At 37.9% G+C, this 20,595-nt stretch overlaps 1 long non-coding RNA gene across 1 annotated transcript in view; it reads left to right on the top strand.

The window, feature by feature from the left end:
• Positions 1-20,595, top strand: part of LOC118143244 (uncharacterized) — a 49,166-nt gene that overhangs the window by 21,690 nt on the left and 6,881 nt on the right. The gene's annotated exons all lie outside the window — the stretch shown is intronic.

The raw sequence follows: 20,595 nt of genomic DNA, 5'->3' as shown, positions 1-20,595 counted from the left end.
TACCTTATTCCATTATGTAAACAAGTGGGAAATAGGACTTAGAAAGACTGACTATGAAGATGAGAAGCAAACAACTATATAAGAATGCAGTTTTCAAAGATAGAAACCACTAAATATGTCTAAACCAATGATTGTTTTAGCTTTAATTAAAGACTTGTGGGACAAAAGTCTGTGCATACTGTGTGAAGAAAATGAACTACATTTAAAAAAATGCTTTTCCTTAAAAAAAAAGTTTAGGAGAAGAAGAAACCTGGAAGGAAACAACGGTATTTTTAGAGTGACTATTCTGTGTTGTTATTACACCAGAATTGAATTAATTATAACTTTTAGTTCATGATATACTGTCATTATGTTCATCTTTTATTTTATTAATAACATAAATACTGTATTTGGTGAACCTGCCACGAAACATTAAAACTAGAACATTGGCAATTACTTCTACCTTCCCAAGTGTTTCTTTTCTTCCCTTCTTTCTGTCTTCCCATTCAAATTAACCCCCCTTTTAACTCTCCTAACTCCTGTGATGACTATTCTCTTATTTTAATACCCCATTTATACAGATATACTATTACGTAGACCATATACATATACTAAGTATATATGCCTGTCTATATATATATATACACAGACATATATAATATATAATGTATTTTTATTTAAATTTTTAAAATTTCAATTGCTTTAGGGATACAAGTGTATTTGGTTACACTGAGGGATTGTACAGTGGTCAAGTCTAGGATTTTAATGTATCCATCACCCAAGTAGTGTACACTGTGCTCAATAAGTAACTTTTTATCCCTCCCCCAAGTCCCCTTCCTTCTGAGTCTCTGATGTCCATTATATCACTCTGTATGCCTTTATGTGCCCATAGCTTACCTCCGACAAATAAGTGAGAACATGAGGCATTTGGTTTTCAATTCCTGAGTTACTTCACTTAGAATAATGGCCTCCAGTTTGCAGAAGACATTATTTAGTTCTTTATTATGGCCGAGTAGTATTCCATGGTGCATACACATACCAAATTTTCTTTATCCATTCTTCATTTGATGGACACTAAGTTGATTCCATATGTTTGCAATTGTGAATTATACTGCAATAAACATACATTTACTGGTGACTTTTTGACATATTGACTTTTCCTTTTGATAGATAGGTACCCATTAGTGGGACTGCTAGAACAAATGGTAGATCTACTTTTCGTTCTTTGAGAAATTTCTATCCTGTTTTTCAAAGAGGTTGTACTAATTTACATTCCCATCAGCAGAGTATAAGCATTCCTTTTTCATCACACTCACACCAACATCTAGTGTTTTTTGTCTTTTTAATGGCCATTCTGGTTGGGATAAGGCAGTATTTCATTTTGGTTTAAATTTGCATTTCCCTGATGATTAGTGATGTTGACGATTTTTTCATGTTTGTTGGGCATTTGTATACCTTCTTTTGAGAAATGTTCATTCATTTCCTGTGCCCACTTTTCATTGGGATTGTTTGTATTTTTCTTGCTGATTTGTTTGAGTTTTTTGTAGACTCTGGATGTTAGTCCTTTGTTGGATACATAATTCACACACATATATTTATTATGAGATTATAAAGATTCAGTTATGCTGGTGCATAGAGTTGTAGTTTATTTTTTTTACTGCTGATTATATTTTATTATGTGAATATACCACCATATATTTATTCATTCTGCCACCAATGAGGATTTGAGTTCTTCCTTAATTACCTATCATATGAAGAAACTTCTTATATTTTTCTGTCACCATTTCAAATTTCCCATCAACTCACTGAAATGGTTATTTCTTTTCTTCATTTTCTGGGGTGCAGACACTAACCTCAGAGAGGGTATGGCACTTTCCTGATCACAGGGCCAAACAATAGCAGAACCAACATTTCAGTTTGCTTCTGTGCAAATCCAAAGTCTGCCTTAGAACTTCCTTCCTTCCTGGAGGCTCAATTTTGACCCAATGTGCTAAAGCCTCAGGAGACTTCCCCAGCTCATTCCTGTTTTTTTCTGAGCCCTTTTTATTAGTCATTGCTGGGGTGAAGAGGGAATTTCCAGAGCTACCCCTGTCAGTAGATATCAAAACAACATGTTCACTCAGGCAATTCCATGGGTAGTAGTCAGTTACACTAAAAAGTTTTGATCTAGTCAGTTGGGTGGGGCTGCATAGACACAGCAAGCTGCTTGAATGAATTTTCTCCTTTTCTAACAGTTGTTTTTTCACATAGGTAATAACAGTAATCCTTTACTTGTGAACTGAGTTGTCCCATTTCCAAAGCTCTAAGTAAGAAAAGTCCTGTAGGCCCCATTTTGCATCTCAGGAAACCAGATTTTAGAGAGACAAAGTGATTCAGCTACTAAGTGGTAGCTTGGAAAAGGGATTTCTAGTCCAGCACATTTTCTGCTTTTCCATACAAATATTTCCTACTTAGATTAAATATATCACTCTGCGATGGAATCTGAAAATCCAGTTCTTAGGACATTTCCCAAACACAGTCTTCTTCACTATTAAAAGTCCCATTATCTCCATTGGAAAGATACCCAGTCAGTTCTCTAACCCCCAGAATATTTGAAAATCACAAATTTTGCTAAATGACAGTCACAATAAAAGGAGGAAACAAGTGATAGCATGATGTGGTTTGAAGGTAGTAGGATAGACGCCTCCCTTAAAATCTCTTTCTGACTCTGTCACATAGAATGAAGCTCCACTACTTCCCCATTTGTACCTGGGTTGTTTTCAACCTTTAGAAGACCTTTATGAAAAGGTGAGATATAGTATAGATCCTACTTTAAAATATCAAAAATAAGACAAATGGTTAGCTGTGTGTTCTTTCAATATTACATCGTCATGTATTGTCCAATAGCCATACCCAAGTGTTATTTAATTCTCTGTGGAAATGCACCATTGTTTGACTCACTATTTTCTGCTGTTTAAGGTCCAGTCTCTGTGAAGAAACATAGTAACTTATAGATTTTTTCCAGCACACGTGCAAATAATTTTGCTTGGAAGAAAAGTAACACTAAAGACTAAGGTTTTATTTCCCTGTAGGATATTGACAAGTTTTGTATTTAACCCAGCAATTTTATACCAACATTCTTTTTTTTTTTCTTTTAAGTTCAGACTTACATGTGCAGGTTTGTTATATATGTAAACTTGTGTCATGGGGGTTTATCATACTGATTATTTCATCACCCACATATTAAGTCCAGTACCCATTGGTTGTTTTTCCTAATCCTCTCCCTCCCACCATCCTTTACCCTCTGATAGACCCAGGAGTGTGTTGTTCCCCTCTATGTGTCCATGTGTTCTCATCATTTAGATCTCACTTATAAGTGAGAACATGCAATATTTGGTTTTCTGCACCTGTGTTAGTTTGCTAAGAATGACAGCCTTGACCTCTATCCATGTTCCTGCAAAGGACATTATCTCCTTTTTTATGGCTGCATAGTAGTCCATGGTATCTATGTACCATATTTTCTTTGTTTAGTCTACCATTGATGGGTATTTAGGTTGACTCCATATCTTTGCCATTGTGAATAGTGCTGCAGTGAACATATGCATACGTATGTGACAAATAGGATCTAATTAAACTAAAGGGCTTTTGTACAGCAAAGGAAACTATCAACAGAGTGAATAGACAACCTACCAAATCGGAGAAAACGTTTGCAAACTATGCATCTGACAAAGTCTATAAGAAGCTAAAACAAATTTACAAGGAAAAAAAAACCCTAAACAACCCTATTAAAACATGGGCAAAGGATATGAACAGACACTTTTAGAAAGAAGACATACATGTGGCCAAGAATCATATGAAAAAAACCTCAACATCACTGATCATTAGAGAAATGCAAATCAAAACCACAATGAGATACCATCTCACACCCAAAAAAAATGGCTATTATTACAAAGTCAAAAAATAACATGGTGGCAGATTTGTAGAGAAAAAGAAGCACTTACACTTTTGGTGGGAGTGTAAATTAGTTCAACCATTGTGGAAGACAGTGTGGCAACTCCTCAAAGACCTAAAAACAAATACCATTCAACCTAGCAATTCTATTACTGGGTGTATACTAAAAGAAACATAAATTGTTATATTATAGAGACACATCCAACATTCCTTCTTCAGTACATATATATACCAATGTTTCACATGGTTTTTTTTTTAAATGATCTTTACAAATCTGCTTTTTTATTCATGAACTAGATTAATTTTGGGCATGTGTTCACATTATTTTTCTTTATAATTTTTTTAAATATATGTTGGTAGTTCTAATATTTTAATATCTAAATAAGAGCGTTTGAGTTATAATGTTGCATTACAAATTAACCTAAAATTAGCAATGTAAAACAGCAACCATTTAACTCGCTTACAGTGTTGTGGGTTAGACTTTGGGAAGGGCTTACTATGAAGTTTTTGCTTTCGGTCTCCTAGATTGCAGTTAGATATCTGCAGAGGCTATAACTATCTAAAGGCTGATTGGGCTAGATGTCCAAGATGGCTCATTCACATGGCAGTAGTTGATGCTGGCTCCTGGTTAAGAGAATGTCTGAAGCTATCAACAGAGGACCCTGTACATACCCTGTACATACATGGAGATCTCAGGAAGCATCCTAAGACAATCAGGTAGACCTACATGGCCTTTACTGACGCAGTTTGGAAAATCACATACTTTACTTCTGCTGTACCTCATGGGTTAAAACAGAATTAAGAGTGGGGACATAGATTTTGCTTCTTTCTGGGGAGAGTGTCAAATAATTTTTGGAGTATGTTTTAAAAACATCAAATGAGAAACCACTTTAAACCTCACAGAGAGAAGGAAAATTCATCTTTGAGCTATTACATTGGCCAAAAGATGGTTGAGAGCAGGTAGGGCAAGAGAAGAAAGGACAAATAGAGACGGAAGCCAGAGCATTTGTGTTACTTGTAGTTGAAATGATTAAGATCTTCATTCAAGATCATGAGAAGAGGAAGGAGGAAATGCATACTGAAGACAATTCAAATGAAAAATTGAAAAGATTTTGTAGCTGATTGGTAGTGTTTTTTTCTATTATTTCTGTGATAAAGAGTCTAACTCTCCTTATTTTGGTAATGGTTGATTGTTGCCAAAAGACAAAATTGCAACAAAGTTAAAGTTTGAATTGGCATTTATTTATGATTCTAGAATGTAGAATTTTGATGAACTGAGCAGAGGGGGTTAGTTTTATGGGCAAAAAAGGCTGAAGAAAGCAGAGAAAAAGAATGAAAAGAGAATTGGTCCTTTGAAAGTTATTTTTCTTGTAGGATTAAGTTAGAGGAGACTCCCTTATGCAGCTCCGGTAAATGGCTCCTTCTGGTTGGTTGCTATGATCCTCCTGTTTTGTTTTGTTTGGTTTGTTTTTGTTTAAACTGCTCTATTTCAGAGTGCAGCTTGATTACATGGCACCTAGCATGCATACGTCCTTTCTGGTTTAGTCTGGTCTGTTGGAATTAGTGCAGAAGCTCAGTCCAAAACAATGGCCTTCCATAAACTTTAACACGGCTGACAGCTTTTAAAACTTACCCTCCCTGTTCTCCTTTTTCTTCACATCTGGGCAAGCTGATAAGAAAGACTAGTAGCCCCTCCTTTGGCATAATGAGAAACTCAAACCATGCATGGGAACCCTCACCTCAGCCACACCCCAGTCACCATAAAAACCTCAAGTCTCTTTTCCTTCTCTCTCAAGCCACTTTCAGACCTGCCTGAAGGTCACCCTGACTCCCAAGAAAGCCTTATTAATATGAGTAATAACCTTTTCATTCCCTCTTGGGGATGTGTGTAATGCCATTACTTGTGCAAACCACATTTTGGGTAGGGGTCCATCCTGTATCTTCAGAGTATCTACAAAAAGTTCTAAGTCATGCCATATATAGTAAATTTGTTTTCTAAATATAAAAATAATAATAGTTATCCGGTATTCCTTCTATATATTAGGAACTGTTCTGGTGCTTTTTACATGTTAACACATTGAGTCTAAACAAGAGTCCTAGGAGGAAGATATTCTCCCCACTTTACAGATGAGAAAACTGGCCACAGTAGATCAATAGGTGGAAGGGAGGAATTGCTCAAGATGATCCTCCAGACTTGAAGTTTGGTTGAGAAGTTGGTGGCACCACTGACTATACTTGGAGAGAATTGCTGTCTATCGGAAGGAAAGCTGTTTTGGACAGGCTTAGTTTCCGATGAAAGAGGGGAATACAAATGGAAGACATTCTTTGGCATTTAGAGATAAGAAATGTATTCAATAAAAGTGTATCGAGTACTGATATGGTTTGGGTATGTGTCTCCTTTGAATCTCATATTGAAGTCTGATCCCTGGTCTTGAAGGTGGGAGGAGTTTGGGGCATGAGGCTGGATCCATCAGGGCATTTGGTGCCATCCTCACAGTAACGAGTGAGTTCTCACTCTGAGTTCACCAGGATCTGGTTGTTTAAATGAGTGTGACATCTCCCCTCTCTCTTTTTCCTACCTCTCTCCCCATGAGATGTGCTACCTTCCCCTTTGCCTTCTGCCGTGATTGTAAGCTTCCTGGGGCCCTCACCACAAGCAGATCCTGGTACCAGGCTTCCTATGCAGCCCACAGAGCCATCAACCAATTAACCTCTTTTCTTCACAAATTACCTAGAGTCTCAGATACTCTTTAGTAATGCAAAAATGGACTAATACAGGTCCATCTAAGTGACAGACCCCAGATAGGTGGTACCCAGCAGAGCTCATGGAAGGGAATGCGACTTGTAGATTCACCAACATAGTCGATGCGAGGAGCTGGGATTCAGGTGCTAAGTGAAAGAGAAAAAGAGCAGAGGGTTATGAACTCACATTTAGAGCATTCGAGGAGAAAGAGCTAGTAAGCTAGACAGAGAAAGGAGTCTAACTATAGTGGAGTGACTGATTAGGTGGATACAAAATAAATTTTTAAAAATAAACTGTCATTTAAAAATTGCCTCTGTCTAGGACAAGCCCTGGAAGCCAGTGGAGTCATCTCTTATTTGATCTGAGAAAGGTCCCTTCACCTGATGGCCTTTTAAGTTATGCAAACATAAGGCAGTGGGGACCCATTACCAGAGGGAATTCTGTAAGAATCTTCTGTGGCTTAGACAGGCTGCCTCCCTTGATATGCTGAGAGGATCACTTGTAATTTTTATGCAGATTCGCAATTGGCAGGGAAACCCAAATGGTCCAGGGCATGAAAGACTTGAGGTCTGGACTTTTCTTTGAATGATCAACTTTATTACACCCTTTCCAATGATTACAGATGCCCCCTTCTGAAGTCTACTGGCAAAAAGGACACTGATGTTTCCTAACAGAATCTGCCTATGAGGACATTTCTGAACTGATGATACAGGTTTAACACCAGCACTTAGATGGTCACAAAAGAAGGTTCATTTCAACCATATATGTGGCCTGTGCTTCTGCTGGTGGGCATAATTTGAGAATAGTTGGGAGCATCTGTGTGGAGCACCCTTGGCCAAGAATAACACTGGGAAAGTTGTGTTGTTCTTCTTTAAAAGATCTCCTGCAGCTTTGAATGGGACTAAGCTGGAGATAACTGAGGCAGGAAGTACGAATGAACATAACTGAAAAGGGCAGACTGTGATGACGACCTCATGTAGCAGTGTCAGAAGCTAAAGCTACTGAAAATAGAGCCATTCATAAACAGACCAGACTCTCCTAACTTCCCTTTGAGGAGTAAGAATAAAAACAAGATTCTAAGCCACCCAACTGGACTGCAATGACCATCATTTGGCCAAGTAGACCTCAGAGAAACCTTGAAAACTGAGCTTTTGGACATGACTTGGGATGGGAGGTCAGGCACACCTCATTATTCCCCCTCCCTTGCTAATTGCCATTAGACTTTCTTCTCTAAGGGCCAAACAGAAACAAGCCACTTTAAAAGACTCCACCACTGATAACCAACTTCATTATACTGCCCATTCTTTTGGCCTGATAAGAGACCATCAACCACAGAGTGGTTCTGGCCACACTACGGAGAATGCAGAATGCGCAGTAAGGTTTTTCACATCCACTTCTTCACCTTTTAATGATAGGGGTCTGAAAACTCCACCCTCAGATCATGCAAACATTATCATTTCCTTTATAACATGGGTTCCCTTGGGAAGCATGAAGCTTAATTGTGATGCACACATTTCTCCTTTCGTAAGTATTCACGACTCCTCCTACAGCTTATTGAATATGTATATTTGGTCACCCTGCTCAGCATAAATTCTTGTTTCCTTTGCCTCTCTCAAGGTGCCTGTTTCTGGCTTCTGACCAGAGGCTACACTTCTCAGCCTGTCAGAGTGTCCACCCTGTAGGCTGCAACACTATGAAAAATAAAGCTCTCCTTTTAAAATGTATGAACCTTGTCAGTCTTCACATGATAGGAATGTTACAAATAGTACTGGGCTTTTCGATTAGGAAAGCAATTTAAAAGGAGGAAGCAAAAAGAGCGGGGAGCCAGAGCTAAGCTCATCTTAATTTTAAATGATAATAATCTGACCTTAATTGCACCCCAAGTTGGTGAAGCAGGTCATACAGTTACAAGGACAAAGAAAGCATACTTATAAAAATCTTGGTACCACTGTTTGAATATTCACTATGCACGTTACCTTATACTGTTCCTGATACATAGATGATGGTAATCATGTAATCATGATTACCAAATATTAATAATGTAATATTAATATTACATTAATATTATTATTGGTTCTAGTGGTTAAAACACTAATTTTGACTAGGTGGCAAACACATTTCTGGTAGAATAATCAAGTAATGATGCCAATAGCCACCTGCTTTTTAAATCTCATTCCTTAAGTGAACTCTAAGCAGTGCAAGAAAGGCTACTGTTTGAGATTAGGAAGGAAAGGTTGCTGCAAAAGGCATCATCACAGCCCAGTTGTAAGTGCTGCCAATCCTTCCTGCAGCTGGGAACTTGACAGGAAGGCAGAGACTCACTCCTCACCCACTAGGATGGTTACTAATCAGGCCTCTGATTGGTAGCAGGACAGGCTTTGTTTGAGTATTTTTCACCCTCCACACACAGCTCAACTCTGGGGGACTCTGTCAGGGAAGAAAACAATTACTTGTAGATAGGGACAACTTGGCAAATCTCCAGATTTTGGAGAAGGATCTTCATCTTTCTCTTCCTCCTTTTCTCCTCTGCCTTTGTGGTCAACTTCTCTTTATCCTTTTTCTTCTCTACTTCCTTCTATCCTAAATTCAAATCCCACATATCCAAATAATCTCATCTATGTGATCTTGGGAGCATTTCTACTCCCACAGATGTTCTACTGACAATGGCTTTGTTAAATAGTTTTGAGAAACCCAAGATACCAAACACCCTTACTAGGAATTCACACTGCAACGTACCATGTCGACAGCTCTGAGAAATCTTGTCATGGAGACACTATTTAACCCTGTTCAACTTAGGCCATAAGCTTCTTTGTTCTCAAATACAATCATATTTAATTATTTTTTTCATATTTATTAAAATTCCTCAGCACTAGGGCTCCAAGGGCTTTGGATCAGGGCATTCCAAGAAGGGGGAAGAAGTATAAAAGGTACAGAGTTGTGAAACAATTTTGTTTGATGGGGATGTTGTGGTGGGGGTTCTGAGATAAAAATGTGAAATAAATTTGTTATGACTCTTGTGCACAGAAAAGAGGAGAGTGCAGATAAAGGCCTGAATCACCAGGAACTAGTTTATGAGGCACCCAGAAATGCCAATCTCAAAGCAAGTACGGAAGGTGGGTGAAAGATCCATTATACTAGGTCATCATCAAACTTTATATACTTCTCTTACATTAGAAAGAAGAACTAAAAGATTGTGGTGAATATGCCTGGAAGTGAAATTAAAGAGAAGACCTAAGTCGTAAATTAGGTATTTGAGTTTTATTTTCTTCAGTGCTTCTCAGCTTTTGTCACATCATGGTACACATTCTCCAGAGAAGCAGAACCAGAAGATAGATGATTGATTGATAGATAGATAGATAGATAGAAGAGGAGATTTCATAGGGGTATCCAGCTCATGTAGTTGTGGAAGCTGAGAAATCCTAAGATATATTATCTTCAAGCTGGACTGAGAAAAGCTGGTAGTATAATTTAGTACTTCAGTTTAAGTCTGAAGGCCTGAGAACCAGGGGAGCTGATGTGATAACTCCTAGCCCAAAGCTGAAGGCCTGACAACTATCCCAGGGAATGTGGATGTAACTGGAGGAGGGAGTATGCCCTCACTTGTCTACGTCCCTTAGTCTAAAGGTCTTAGAACCAGCAGCTTCAATGTTCATGGGTAGGAGAATATGAATGTTGAAGCTCAAGAAGCAAAAGAAAATTTGTTCTTCCTCCATCATTTTGTTCTATTTGGACCCTCAAGGTATTAGATGGTGCCCACCCACACTGGTGAGGGGACATCTTTTTTACTCAGTCTACTATTCAACTGCTAATCTTTTCTGGAAGAACCATCACTCACACACTAAGAAATCATGTTTTACCAGCTTTCTGGGCATTCCAAAGCCCAGTCAAGTTCACACATAAAATGAGCCACCATGGTACACTTAGAAAATTGTTGTATTTTTGGTTTTATAGGGTACACTGGAATAAATGGAGCAGGATGCTTAGCCCCAGGGAGAAGACTGGTATCTTAGGCGACTGTAAGCGCCTTGTGGCATGGCAGTGGGTGTTAGGGCAGTTGGGAAGTGCTGCAGTAGATAGTAGGTAGGGAGTGAGAGAAGAGCTGTAAGCAGGTAAGTTACCTGATTGGGAGAGCACTAAAGGCTCTTGTGGGCTTCAGCTGAGACCCAGAAAGATTAGAAGTAGCTGGTATTTTTAGAGCCACAGCCGTGCCATAGTCCTTCCACCAAAGGATCTTTGCCATGTGTCTTCCTTCTGCCTAGAATAGCTCTTTCCAGCATCCCTGATCTTCACCTTGTTATTGCCTATTCATCCTTTGAGGCTCAGCTCTAATGTCACTTACTCAAGACAGCTGTCCCTAATCCTTCAAACAAAATCAAGTCTTGTTTCCCATATCTTATATATATATATATCTCCTCCTTACCATTGATTTTAATTTATAACTGTGTACGTATTTTCTTGTGTGGTTATCCTATTTGTCATGCCGTTTGCATGTTCCCGCCTCTCATCTTCACATGCCCAAATCCTAATCTTCCTTAAGGTTCACCTTAAATTTTATTTCTCACCAACCCCCAGAGTTGGTAAATACTCTTCCTTTCTTCACTGATCATCTATAAACATGGCTTTTAGACATGACTAGTGGCTTCAAAAAACAGACATTTAGGGACTTCTGCCTACTACTGTTGTTTTTTAAGACTTGCCCCTCTTTACCCCTCCTCCATTCACATAGTTACTGTAAGATTGACCACATTAATGCTGTGTGACTCCAAGTGAGGCCTCATTGCTTGGTTCATGGGTGTAGACACTTGAACCCTGGGCTAATGCGTCTATTCCTTGCGGTTTTTAGGTGTGGGTTAGAAAGAGTTGTATTAACCTGTTACCTATAGCTGAAGCTCTAAGATACAGCTCTCTGAAGCTGTCAAGAGCCACGGATTTGCTTTGTGTGAAACATAGGCCTATAGCAAAAGAGAAGAATGAAGCTGTACATAGAGAGAAGCAGAAGTAAGATTGTGTCCTGTCAACATGGTCAACCTGCCAGCTGTGAGGTTCTATTTGTTCCCGAGCCCCAACTATATTCCACCTTCACCCAGCTTTGGAACTGTGAGATACCCATAGATACTTTCAATGCATTCTACATTTGCTTTATTTGGTTTAAGATGGGGTTCTGTCACTTTGCCACTAAGAACACAAACTAGTTAATATATGTTGATCACTTTTGAGAGCACGTTGGGATGGCATTTTATTGCTTGAGTTGATCACCAGGGTAGATGAAATTAAAACTGTGATGAAGCATCCTAGATTTTAACATATTGATTCTAAAATATATTTATCTAAAGTTTCCACTGGGAGATAGCACAATCTAATAGAAAGATCATGAGCCCTGGTAGCAGACTTTGGGTTCATATTTCCAAGCAGAAATTGTGATGTTGAGCTATTGACTGTACTACTCTGAGCCTTATCTGTAAAATGGAGATAATAATACCTACCATAGGGAGTTATGATCCCTATGGTAATGAATAAAGCATTAAAAGACTTGACACAGGATCTGGCTCACCACAGGCTCTTAGCATTTCACATTTCACAGAAGCTATGATATCATCAATTGCAATATGCATCATGATTTTATGTACCACTGAGAAAGGAGAAGCTGATTAATCAACTGTATGAGGCATTCTCATTTCAGAGCTTTTAAACTATGAAAAGAAGTGTGTCTAGAGTTGCTGAAATACATTAAGTTTATTGGGCAGAGATGATGCAAGCACAATGTTAGGCACTGGCCATATAAGAGGGAGCAAGACTGGCCCTGATTTCAAAGTGCTCAGGATCTAATAAGTGATTTATTTCAGATTTTCAACAGTACCCAGAATAACCTTAGAGGACAAGTTCATCACTTTCAAAGATGGCTGGAACCAAGAAGTAAAGCAGTGGAGAAATACTAGACTTTAATCCCCTTATATGTTGTTAGATCCTATAGCAGTTACATTTTCATGCTCTGCATATAATCCAAAACAAATTGTCTGCTTACAATTAAAATCCTGCTGAGTTTCCAACAGTCCAGCCCCCAGGGAGCTATTTGAACACCGTGTCTTATCCACAATGACGGAATTCTACTTTTAAGGGACAATTAAGGGGTTTCCTTGTAAGTCAGGCCAAACTTTCTCCAAAATACATGAAGGAAATGCCTGGAAAAGAAAACATTTGAGGCTTGTTTTCATACTGTCACTTAAGAATAACAATTTCCAAAAAGAACTGAATTTTCCTTTTATCAAATTTGGAAGGCTTGTGCTTTATAGCTCTTTGCAGGCTTTTGGTAGAACAGAACAAAGTCCCTTAGGAAACTTAATGTAACAGTAACCAAATGTCCTTGTTAAGCAGCCATTTATTGGTCTATTAAATCTGATCTGAACTGTGATATTTTGTGTTAAATCTTTTCTCCAACATAAATTGCTCATATGGACTTCCCAAGGCATCTACTCCCTGAGAGACAACTTCAACATCATCCCGGAAAAGGCAAATGTGTTTGCATCTTCTTGGGCAATGCTTCCAGAAGGGTGGAGGGGCTGAGGGGATTGAAAAAAAGAACATGTTCTTTGCCTCATTTGCTTAAGAAGACTTAAAAATTATTTTAGAGATGGTTCAATCTAAGTGCTTTCATGTTACAGATGAGATGGGGGACCAATAACTATTATATTAAGTATTTAGTGTAGACCAAGCATTATCTTAGAACCTGGAGATGCAGAGATAAAGAAGATGTTTTCTCAGCCCTCAAGGTGCTCCCTGTCCAGCGGGGGAAGAGAGATCAGTAAGTAGAGCAGTAAGTGCTGGGCAACCAAGGGAGTCCCCCTAAATTAGGGCTGGCAGCTGGGGGGCAGAGAGACAAATAATCTTCATTTTTAAAGAACATTGTCAGGTTCTCTGCAGGAATCAGAATTCATTCCTATGGTTTAAAGGGAGAGACTGTAATGAAGGACTAATGAAGGCAAAGTTAAGAAAGCAAACAATGGATTTTGAGGTACCCTGAGAATATTAATAGTGAGAAGACATTGTGTCCCTTAAAGTCAAAGTGTCCAGGAAAGAAATACTTATGAGAAGCCAGTAAGTGTGGAGAGGCACCTTTTCAGCAAGAGCTGCAGAGGATCCCATAGAGGGTCATAGCTGCTGCGAGAAAACAGTCACCAAAGCAAGGAGGGAGCAGCAAAGAAATGTCTCAGCCTCTCTCTGCTCTGGTTTTTCTATTTTCCATTGGTGCTTCCCATTGGCTGAACTCAACTGGAAGCCAGATTGCAAATGTGATGTAACCTGACAGGGTCAGCCTCCCTAAACACAGAGCTGGGCAAAAAACCCTAGAAGGAATGGATCAGGGAGAGAGGGCAAATGGAGATTAACCAGCACATCTGGGATTTATAATTTTTCAAGGGGCCTAGATACACACGCACACACAGGCATGTACATTTGTGCACATGCATGCATGCACACAGACACATACACACACCTCATTCATTTAGCAAATGCTTATCAAGTATCATTGGCCTTTCTTATCCATGGGAGTTTTGTTCCAGGGCACCTCAGATACTAAACTCTGCAGACGCTCAAGTCCCTGATATAAAATTGTATAGTATTTGCATGTAACCTATTTACAGCCTTCTATATACTTTAAATCATCTCTAGATTAGTTAAAATATAAGCTGTAATAAAAATTCTCCTCTATGTCTTTGCTTGTGCTAAGTTCTCTGCTTGGAACTCCCTCTTTCACCATTTATTTAAGAAAAAACTTGACAGCAGCTGTAGAGACTGCATATGAAGGGTGCCGGGCAAAATAAGAGGATGGCAGGAAACAGTAGTGGAAGTTGGAAGGAATTGGGGAAGAAAATCAACAGGAGCAGGGCTCAGAATGAAAAACAAGTGCCAAAGTAGTGGCAGCAATTTCAAGATGGAATCTGTGAAACAAAAAGTGTACAGGAGTATGTCAGTTTTAAATTTCCTTCTCTAGCCACCTTCAGCATTGTTTTGTGCTTGCCTTAAAGCTGTAAGTCTGAGTGGTTATTTCCTAACTAAATGATTTGTTCTTTTCCATTAGCATTCAGTAACACCTGAACACAGTTTGTTTCATTTAATAATCTGCTAGGGCCTCCGTAGATTGCTGATTAAAGTATAAACTATTTGGAAAGAACTTTTGTGACATCAAGAAACAAACAGTATTCTTTAATATCAGAATTTCGCTAAAAGTAAGATTAATAACTAACACAACTCAGTGCATAGTTTGTACAGATAATTATTTTAAGTCCTTTACATTATTAGAACAGTTAAACTCTATTAACTCTGTGAGTAGGTACTATTATTGTCCCCATTTTACTGAAGAGGAAAAAAGCAAGGAAAGTAGAGTTATAGAGTTGATGTGTCATGCCTCCACTTGCACAGCTAGCGATTTGCAGTGCTGGAATTTAAACCGATATCATCTCACTTCAGAGTTGGTTCACTTAATACCATATTACACTGCCTCTCCATTTATGTAGGCATATAGGTTAAGATCTATGCACAAAGGTAGGCATTACCATATTATTTATCCTGGGAAATATTTTTATCCTTTTAAAGGTGTAATTTACTTACAGCAACATGTTCAAATCTTAAGTGTTTAGCTCAATAAATTTAAAGTGTGTATCTCAATACATTTTTAAATATAAATATACTCATGTAGCCACCACACAGGTCAAGCTATGGGATCTTTTCAGGACTCCACATGCCTTTTCTTGTCAATAGTCCAGACCTAGAAGTAATCATTATTTAATTTTCATCAACATGGATTATTTTTGCCTTTTCAAGAACTTCATATAAAGAAAATCATATAGTAGGTCTTCTCTTGTTACTAATTCTTTCATCAAGCTTAATGTTTGTAAGCCTCATCCATTTTTGGTGTATAACAATAGCTGTTTCTTTATATTATTGTGCTCTATTGTATGAATCAGTCATTCATTGTATGTATCTATCGTAGTTTGCTTACTCATGCTCCTGCTGTATGCTCATGTTGTTTTTAGTATGCAGCCATTATGAATAACGTTGCTGAATGTTTTTTGTACATGTTTTTAATGAACATGTAATTTTGTTTTTCTTTAGTAATACTAGAATTGGAATTGCTGTATCAGTTTTAATTGAAACTAAGAAACAGTTTTCCGAAGTGCTTGAACCAATTTACAATGACTCCACTAATTTATAAGAGGAGTTCCAGTTACTCCACACTTGATATTGTCAGGCTTGTTAATTTTAGCCATTCTGGTGGGTTTGTAATGGTTTTTAATTGTGGTTTTATCTTGAATTTCTCTCTTATAGCTAATAAAATTGAATACCTTTCCATGTGCTTCACCATTTGAATAGCTCTTTTGTGCAGTACCTGTTAGATAATTTTGCCTTTATAAAATTGGGCTGTGTTTTTGTTATTTAATTTTTGAAGGAGTTCTTTATGCATTCTGAGTATGAGTGATTTTTTTGATGTATGTATTATAAATAATGCCAACCTGGGTCTCTGGGTTGCTTCTCTAGCCTCTGTTTGCACTTTTAGCTCTGTGCCTTAAGTATTTGCTTTTTGATAAACAGAAATTCCCAACATTAATAAAATCAATTTTATAAATTTCTTCTTTTAGGATAAATTCTTTTTATGTCATATTTAATACATTTTACCTACATCAAAGCCAGGAAGATATTCTTCTATATTTTCAGCTAGAAGCTTGATTGCTTTAGACATCACATTTTGGTTATTAATCTACTTCAAATTAATCTTTGTGCATGGTGTCAGGTAAAGATCAAGCGTCCTTTATTTTCCACACTGATATTCAATATAAATTCAATATAAACATAAATTGAGTGTTAATGTAGCAAATAAAGGAAACTTGTACCATTTATTGAAAAGGTGGTCTTTTTCATACTGAATTATAGAGTTTTAAGTCAAACAACCCTATGTTTGGGGATCTATTTCTGGAATCTGGAATCTATTTTATTTTTCTGTTTTTCTAACTTAGTACCAATACTGCACTGTCTTGATTACTGTAGCTTTATAATAAGTCTTAAAATTTGTTGAGTATTCCAATTATTTTTAAGATTGCTTTGATGGACACATTTTTATGTCCAATAATAAGGAAATAACTACATAAATTATAGTACCTTCATAAAATGCAATAGTATGTATGCAAGTCAATAAAATTTTGAACAATGCAGAAAAACACAAGAAATAATACTGAGTAAAGAAAAAAGAACAACAACTTGCATATGACCTCTATTATGCAAATGAAAAATATATAAAAAGGAGATGAAAGGCAAATATTGCCAGAATGTCAACTGTGGCTCTCTTTTCAAAGTGAAGTTATAAATATCTGTTTCTGGCATTTTCTTGTCAATCTGGGATCCATTAACCACTTGCTGTGATCTTCTTCCTATTACAAGGGGCTGAACCCTGCAAGCTGTATTTCTCATGCATATTTCCACTCTGTCACTCCGTTAGGATTGGCCAACAGAAGGCACTATACAGGAATTGGGAATGGGAGGAAGGAAGAAGACAGACTATTTTTCTACCCTTCTTTGCTTACTCAGGCAGCATGTCCAGGCTGTGTCTTTTCAGTGATTTCATCTCTCTCTTTGTGGCTCTGGCTTCTTAGTTAGTGATAATACCACTTCTTTCATTCATCTTGCCACCTTTAAGGGTGACAGGGGGTCTCTAGGTTGCTTCTCTATTCCTTGTTTGCACCTTTAGCTCTCCTAGGGCATAAGAAATTAGTTTCTTATGTTACATTTTCTCTGTTGAATTATTTGGAGTGATTCTATTTTTCTTAACTGGACTTTGACCTGGTAATTACTAGTTTTTAAATTTTATTTTCCTACATTTTTAAAAACTTGTGCAATCATGCATGAATAGCAATTATAATCTCTTTCTCATACATATTTTTATATATTACCTTTATAATCTCTCTCTTTGTATATATTTTTCTTCCAGTTTTTACCTGAGATGCTAGAAAAGGGAATCAAAAATTTGGATGATTTAACTAACACAATCATTGTGGCCAATCCATTGATAGATTTGTACCTGGCCTAGGGAAGGTACAAATCTATCAATGAATTGGCCACAAATGATTGTGCTAGATGCTGTAGATATAAAACATTAGACTGAGTTGCTATTAAAGCTCATTTCTGATCTGGGTTCTTTGTCTCTCATTTCTATGAGCCTCCCAAAAAAGGAAGTAGAAATTAGATATTATGTCACAGAGGAAAGGAAGCATAAAATAATTACTTTTTTTGTTGGTTTTTTTGTTTTGTTTTAGCAGAAAGGGTAAACAAAAATTGGTTTGTGCTCCAGAATCAGGTAGAATGGGCAGGCTTGTAATGATGACTCCTGGGAAGGAATCTAGACATAAAAGTCCTTTCTGGAAGATAATCCGTGAGATACAGAGAGAGAGAGAGAGAGAGAGAGAGAGAGAGAGAGAGAATCCAGGGTGTTTTTGTCATTGATTGAGCTGTTCTTTTAAGGTCTGGAGAGAGTACCCCTTCTTCCGTCTGCATTTTAGTGCCATTCCTGTCAATATAAACCCCACAAGGGTCATAGGCAGAGGAAAAAGTGTGTCTGTTTTTGTTTATCTTTCAGAAGCCACGGTGAGGATCAATAAAAACTATAGACCAAGAGAATAAAAGGCTATGGGAAGTAAGCAATGTCCAGGCTGATTGTGTTCCTGGGGATGGAGTCCTATGGGTCCTCTGTACTCTCTATGCTATACATCGTTGGACTGACCTTAGGACTGAGTTTCTTGCTTTCAAAAGTGGTTGCTCTGGGAGACAACATGGTGATATCTGAAAAACTTGGGACTTCAATTCAGAGTATCTAAAGCCAGGCTTTCACCCACAAAGGTGAGGTGGCCTGAGCATGTTATTTATGCTGTGAGCTTCAGTTTCTACATCTCCAAAGTTGGGGGCAATAATATTCACCTGATAGAGCTGGTCTGCGAATTAAATCTGCTGCCTTTTATGTTTCAGCAGTTCCTTACTTTCTTGCAGAGAGAGCCCACATCCTTTTGTCTGACATGTGAAGCCTTCATGTGACCCCACTCTCTTCATTCCATTCTGCTCTGAGTGTCCCATGATCAGTCATACCTAAGGACTTGCATTATTCTTTCAGTGTTTTTTCATAGCCCTCATTCCTTTAACAAATAACTTCCTTTTCATACAAAACCCCTTTCTGCATTATCTGGCTAACAAACTTCTCTTCCCTGAAAATTCAGCTCTTCTTTGGTAAGTTTTCCCTTGTTCCATAGGCCTAATTAATTGTGGCTTCTTTGCCAATCTATTTCATCTGTGTAAACCTCCAGTTTAGCAAGTATAATTATTTGTGTATCTATCTTTTCTGGAGAATGCAGAGTTTCTGTATTATAAATCTTTGTTCCCCCAGTGAGTAATAAGCCGAACTGTCCAATAACAAGTGATGAGTAACCGTGGGTTGAGTAAATACATACAATATCAGGAGTTTGGAGGCAAAACATTTCTGATGAAATGTCAGAAGCAGAAAGGCTAAACATGAGGTCTAGATTCTGATGCTGGCTCTCATCTTAAAAAGTCATCCTTTGTGGGCCTTGGTTTTCTCATCTTAAAGCTAAAGGATAGCACCAGATGTTCTCTAAGACTCCTGTCAACTCAAGTATCTTCTAATTGTTCTGCTTTTGTGAAACAGCAGAGATTCTAGTTTTTTGGCTAAGGGATCCACATCTGAAGGCAGTTAGAAGTAACCACAAAGTAGGATACGAGACAGACAGACTCTAGTATACTGGAAAGGGTGTTAGATTAGACTGGAAAATCCAGGCTTAAGTTTTGTCTCTACTGCTTCCTAACTATATGATTTTGCTCAGATAAATTATTTCTTTTCTGGGAACTTCATTTTTCTCATTTGCAAGCTGTAGCAAAGGGCTTGTCAGGATTAAATTGCTAATACATACTAAAACTCTAATTCTGTCTACCAAAAACAGAGAACTGCTATTTTGATTATTATCGCCTTCACCAATTTTGAGTCTTGAAAGGTCTACCTAGAAAACCAGACCGGCTTTTTGAGAGTTTCTTAAAAAGAGATCATTGATGTGAAATTACTGGCCAGGAATTCACACTCTAAATTTTGCAAAGTCTTCACAGTGTTCATTCTGCCAACTGCTTGATTCCACAACTACAGCCCTCAACCACTGTAGCTTTGAAGATAGGCATGAATTAGACTGTCTTCACCTGCATTGGGCTAAAATTATTCAGTGGTGAATTGTCTCATAAACTGTGGTCAAATGTACCATCAAACAACACAGTAGACTAAGCTGTGTAATAATTTCTCAGTGATGCTGGGATGGAGTGTGAGGGCTCCCAGGCCTCAGAGAAGTTGATACATATTTGCTCAAATAAAACACTGTTTTCTTCTTGATTTCATCAAGAATAAGCTCAGATGCCAGTTGTGTATCTCTCTGTCTGTGTATTTATATATGTTAGTTTATGACTCATATAATCCAGGAACCAAAAAATATAAAGTATTTCACAATGTTTTTATGATAATGAAAGTTGAAAAATATGTGGCATTCTCTGTTCCCTCTCAGAATCCATCAATTAACCTACAGCTGAACTTTCTAAATGACATGACAGTACAGGTGAGAGAAGCAGCCACCCAATTGTCTACATGGACCCTTAGTACCACTCATCCCTCCTGTCCCTATTAAAAACACTGAGAAGCAGCAAGCTTATGGTCTGAAAGTCACAGGGCATCACTCTGGAATTCTTGCTGAGACCATAGAATTGTAGGGCAGCCAGTAGGGTTCTGAAGTAACCCTAAGGCCCAGAGAGAAGCTGGACTCTGAGGAAAGTGGCCACTTGACTTCCTCCCTTATCTCATGTCCAACATATTCTTTCAGAGAAGTGGGAGAGGGCATAGGGAAAAGAAAAAGGTGTGA

The sequence above is a fragment of the Callithrix jacchus genome, chromosome 7, assembly GCF_049354715.1.
Source record: "Callithrix jacchus isolate 240 chromosome 7, calJac240_pri, whole genome shotgun sequence".
Taxonomy (NCBI): domain Eukaryota; kingdom Metazoa; phylum Chordata; class Mammalia; order Primates; family Cebidae; genus Callithrix; species Callithrix jacchus.
Note: the sequence above shows the minus strand (reverse complement) of the source record. Positions and strands in the feature narration are given on the sequence as shown.